Source organism: Nicotiana attenuata, unplaced genomic scaffold (genome assembly GCF_001879085.1).
Source record: "Nicotiana attenuata strain UT unplaced genomic scaffold, NIATTr2, whole genome shotgun sequence".
NCBI lineage: Eukaryota > Viridiplantae > Streptophyta > Magnoliopsida > Solanales > Solanaceae > Nicotiana > Nicotiana attenuata.
This window is the reverse complement of record NW_017674949.1, coordinates 8318-12901: the sequence shown is the minus strand read 5'-3', so window position 1 is coordinate 12901 and position 4584 is coordinate 8318. Positions and strand designations below refer to the sequence as shown.

At 38.6% G+C, this 4584-nt stretch overlaps 1 pseudogene; it reads left to right on the top strand.

Moving 5' to 3' along the window:
• Positions 1–4136, top strand: part of LOC109219498 — a 4612-nt pseudogene extending 476 nt beyond the window's left edge.
• The last annotated feature ends 448 nt before the right edge of the window (positions 4137–4584 follow it).

The following is a 4584-nucleotide window of genomic DNA, read 5'->3' as shown; positions in this document are numbered from 1 at the left end:
GCCATGTCACAGAGGCAAGCTAGATCTGAGAGCAAGTTTATGGCTTGGTTGCGTGCGTTGGGGAGGGCCTGCCATGTCGACCCCAGTACCGTCTCCGACTCAGATTGAGTTTCAGGGAAGTTTTCTCACCCTTCTGTTCTTTACTATATTTTGATGACATGGGGACATGCCATTGTTTTAAGTGTGGGGTGGGAGACTTGCTCTGACTGTGTATGGTAATGTATATAGATGTATGTTGTTGTGCTGTATCATTAGAGTAATATGTTGTATATGTGTGAGTTGTTATATTAGGATTAGCTGAATTGGCCCAACGACGGACACTTCTTGACGGTGTTCTTGAGGGTCTAAGTCAGTAATATGTTGTAGAGGACTTTTCCTGATGACGGACTAGGTGGACAATACTCTTGAGGGAAGTAGTCCATGTAGGGTTTTTATTTTATTTTATTTTCTTCTTTTAGGTAGTGTAGTACCTCCCCCTTGGTTTTTCTTTTGATCACGGTTCTTTTCCAAGGGTTTTTCTTGAACCGGGTTAGTAGATTTTTCTTTTTGAAGTTTAAGAATAAATGGGTGAAGGTTAGAATGTAACCCCAAATGTGTACACTTGTATAGAAAAGAACTTGAGTGTGTGACATCTAAGCTTGTTTGTGGACTCATAATATATGCCTTAATTTTGCACATCTTGTCTTGCTTGAACACTCGTATGATTGTGTTGATGAACTGATTCGGAATGAGTTACATGCTAAGTGTGTGTGAGCTGTTACTTGCATCTTATGTTTGCATATGATACCTAGAACTTGCCCTGTGTGTGTGCAAAGCGAAATAGAAGTTGTTCGGTTTTAGAGATGATTGAGGCATTTCTTTGTGTAACCCTTTATACTCAGAAATCCACCTGTGCATATTACCATAGTTAACCCCTTTGAGCCTGAAGCCTTTTCTTTGATAACCCTATAATGATCTAAAATGTGGTGTTTAAATACGCTAATTGAACTTTTCCCTCCTAGAAGCACTTGAAGCACTAAAGTATATACAAAAGTCAAAGTGTGGGGTGGGGAGAAAGAAAGAAAAAAAAAGGGGGAAAAATCAAGAATGAAGGGCTGATTGGTGAACAGGCAGTTATAATAAATCTGAAAAAAGAAAAAAAAGAAAAAAAAAAGAGAAAAGAGAAAAAGAAAAGGAGCCAGTTGTACCTAACGAGAAGTGGGGTGGCGCAAGTGAAATAAAATGTGGAGAAACAGGTGGGTTGATCATGAAAGCAAAATAAAAGGAAGTATGTATTAAAAGTGCTTAGGGAGGTTAGTCACTATATCCAAATATATCCTACCCGTCCCTTAGCCTACATTACAACCGAATAAAGACCTCTTGATCTTTGACTGAATGGCTCGATTAGTGGAGTATTACACTAGGGGCAAGCGTATGATGTATCTGTGTGGCATGTGAATGCTCTTTGCTGAGAGTGAGGGAATTCTGTTTATATATGGTTCCTCGTTGTTGAATTTTATTGTGTGTGGAACTACTCTCAAATCGTGTTTATGTGAGGGCATGTGACTCAGGAAGAAAAAGTGAATCTTCATTTCAGTTAGAGTAATTAGAGTGAGCACAAGTGTGTCATGGCATGAGAGTCTGCATTTGAGTTATGATTGTGCACTGCTTAGGTCGGTCTTTGGTAATATCAGGTGTGACATAAATTGGGGCAATACATTGCACAGTTAGATATAGAAGTGTGGTTTAGCTTGCTCGAGGACGAGCAAACGTTTAAGTGTGGGGTGTTGATAATAGGTGAATTTGACTATAATCACGCACCAAATAATCACCTTCTTGTGAACTTTTAATGTGGAAAAATGACAACAAAATGCTCTTATTAGTGCTTTTCATGATTTGCAGGTGATATAGGTGTAAGGAAGGCTAAGGAGCGGTTTTGGAGTCAACTATTGATGAAAAAAGGCCAATTGTTGAATTTCCCAAGTATCCCATTCAAAACAGGCCAAAATTTCCGGGTACAAGTTCCACCGCGGTTCTACCGCGACCGCGGTGAAACCGCGGTGGAAGGCAGTTTCTGAAAGTTGAAGATTCCGCGAGGGCGTTTGGCCGCGGTTCTACCGCGACCGCGGTAGAACCGCGGTGGGCACAGTAAACTTCAGGGACTTAAGTGTAAAACACGGGATTTTTAGACCTAAACCCTATTTAAAACACTAGACTTCGCCCAAGAGAGGCAAGTATTGATTTTTTAGGTTTCTTAGCAAGGAAAACAATTGTGAGAAAGTACTCTAAACATCTTTCTTCTTTTCTTTTGATTTTATGATGAATTCAAGCTTAGTTTATTCTCCTATATCTATGAGTAGCTAAATTCCTTGTCTAAGGCTTTGATGGAACCTATTGGGTGATGAACTTCTTGTTTATGTGAATACAAATTGTTAGTTTAATCTTTATTTGTTCAACTTCGTGTTCGTTGTAGTTAATTGATAGGATCCTCAATTAGCTGTGCCTATTTAGTGTGCATAACTTGGAAAAGAGTGCATATTTAGGGTATTGTTGAACAACACCACTCCTAGATTATTAGAGGAATCTATAATTGCGGGTTTAAAGGCGGGATTAGGAATAACGAAGCCTTGGGTGCAATCTAAATTGAATTGTGCTAAATAAAGCAAGCTAGTGTATCTCGGGAGAGTGCAATAGTAGATTACTGTGATTACTCGGGAGAGATTTGCGGTAAGATTAGCGTTCATGATTGATAGAGATGTGTGGGTAAATTTGTATGAGCATAAACAGAAGGGATTCCATCAATAGGGGAAATCATTGCCTTAGCTTTTTCTCATAATTGTTTACAACCCTTCTAATTTAGTTATAGCCTTTTAGTTACTTGCAAGCTAGTTATTAAAGAACACTCAACTGAGCATTTGAATATTTGAGAAGCTGGTTCTGAAGACTTGGTGGGTCTGAAGGTAGCAGTTGATAGGTTAACTCTCTGTGGGATTCGACTCCGGACTTGTAAACCGGATTATATTTGCAGCGACCGCATTGTCCTTTTATACGGCATAGTTGGGCGTGATCAAATTACTATAAGAAACCTACTCCTTCAAAAAATTATTACAAGTCACTTACTCCTTTAAAGAATGATTACAAGTCGCTAACTCCTTCAAAGCACTACTACAAGTCGTCAACTCCTTTAAAGCACTACTACAAGTTGTTTACTCCTTTAAAGTATTATAAGTCACTTGTTTCTTCAAAGTATTACTTTAAGTCACCCGCTCCTTCAAAAAACTATTAGAAGTCACATGTTTCTTCAAAGAACTACAACAAATCGCCAACTTCTTCAAAATACTAGCTACTACAAGTCGTCTACTCCTTCAAAGTATCATAAGTCACCTACTCCTTCAAAGTATTACTTTAAGTCACCAGTTCCTGCAAAGAACTACTACAAGTCGCTAACTCCCTCAAAGTATTACTATAAGTCGCCATCACCTACAAAGTACTACAAGTCGCTGTTGCTTCCAAAGTACTATAAATCTCCATCGCCAGCAAAATATTACAAATCGTCTGTTCCTTCTAAATACTATAGGTTATGGCACTAACAAAATATTGCAAGTTGCCGGTTTACTACAAGTCTCCACCACCACCACCAAATTATTATGAGAAATTGCCTTCGTCCTACAAGTCCCCCACCTCCTCCAAAATACTATGAGCAATCACCTTCTTATTACAAGTCACCTCCACCCCCTTCAAAATACTATGAGCAATCAACATCTTCTTACAAATCTCCACCACCTCCACCAAAATACTACAAACAACCATCTTCATACAATTCTCCAGCACCACCACCACCACCAAAATATTTCGAGCAATCACCAACTTATTATAAGTCTCCACCTCCACAATACTACAAAGAATCTACCCCTTCATATAAATCTTCTCCACCTCCATCAAAACACTACGAGCAATCACCTACTACCTACAACTCGCCACCTACACCAAAGACCTATGAACAACCACCATCATACTACTCACCTTCACTACCAACGAACTACTACAAGCACCCTCCAACCTATGGCTCACCTCCACCACCTAAGAATTACAAGAAAACGGTCACCTATATTTCACCTCCACCCCCATCAACATCTCCTCCACCGGTCTACCATTAATATTCATTCCTATCTCTACCATTTCCATGACTTAACTCCTCTTAAACCCTATTTTGAAAATTCCCTTTACAAAATTTAATACATGCTATCCAAAATGATCATCCGTGCTTATTGTGTGTTCAATGTTCTCTTCTTTTAATAATTTGTATTATGTATTATTTGAAATTTGAGTAAGATCCTCGAGATCATTTCCATCAGTATGGCTATTTGTACCAAGATTATATTTGGTGTAATCTCTTCATAATTCTACTTTTGTTAATTATACTATCTTCTTCTTTGTCCAGTATTGTTTGTTTTACTAGGCTGATTCTTTCGCCGGTATATAAGTATATATCTTGGACATATATTCCGAACTCTCAGTGGAAAAGTGACCATCTTCTCAAGAATGGCCTATCCACTAACATAAACGAAAGGGAAAAAAAGGAAGAAAGTCACAAGACGTGGTCAT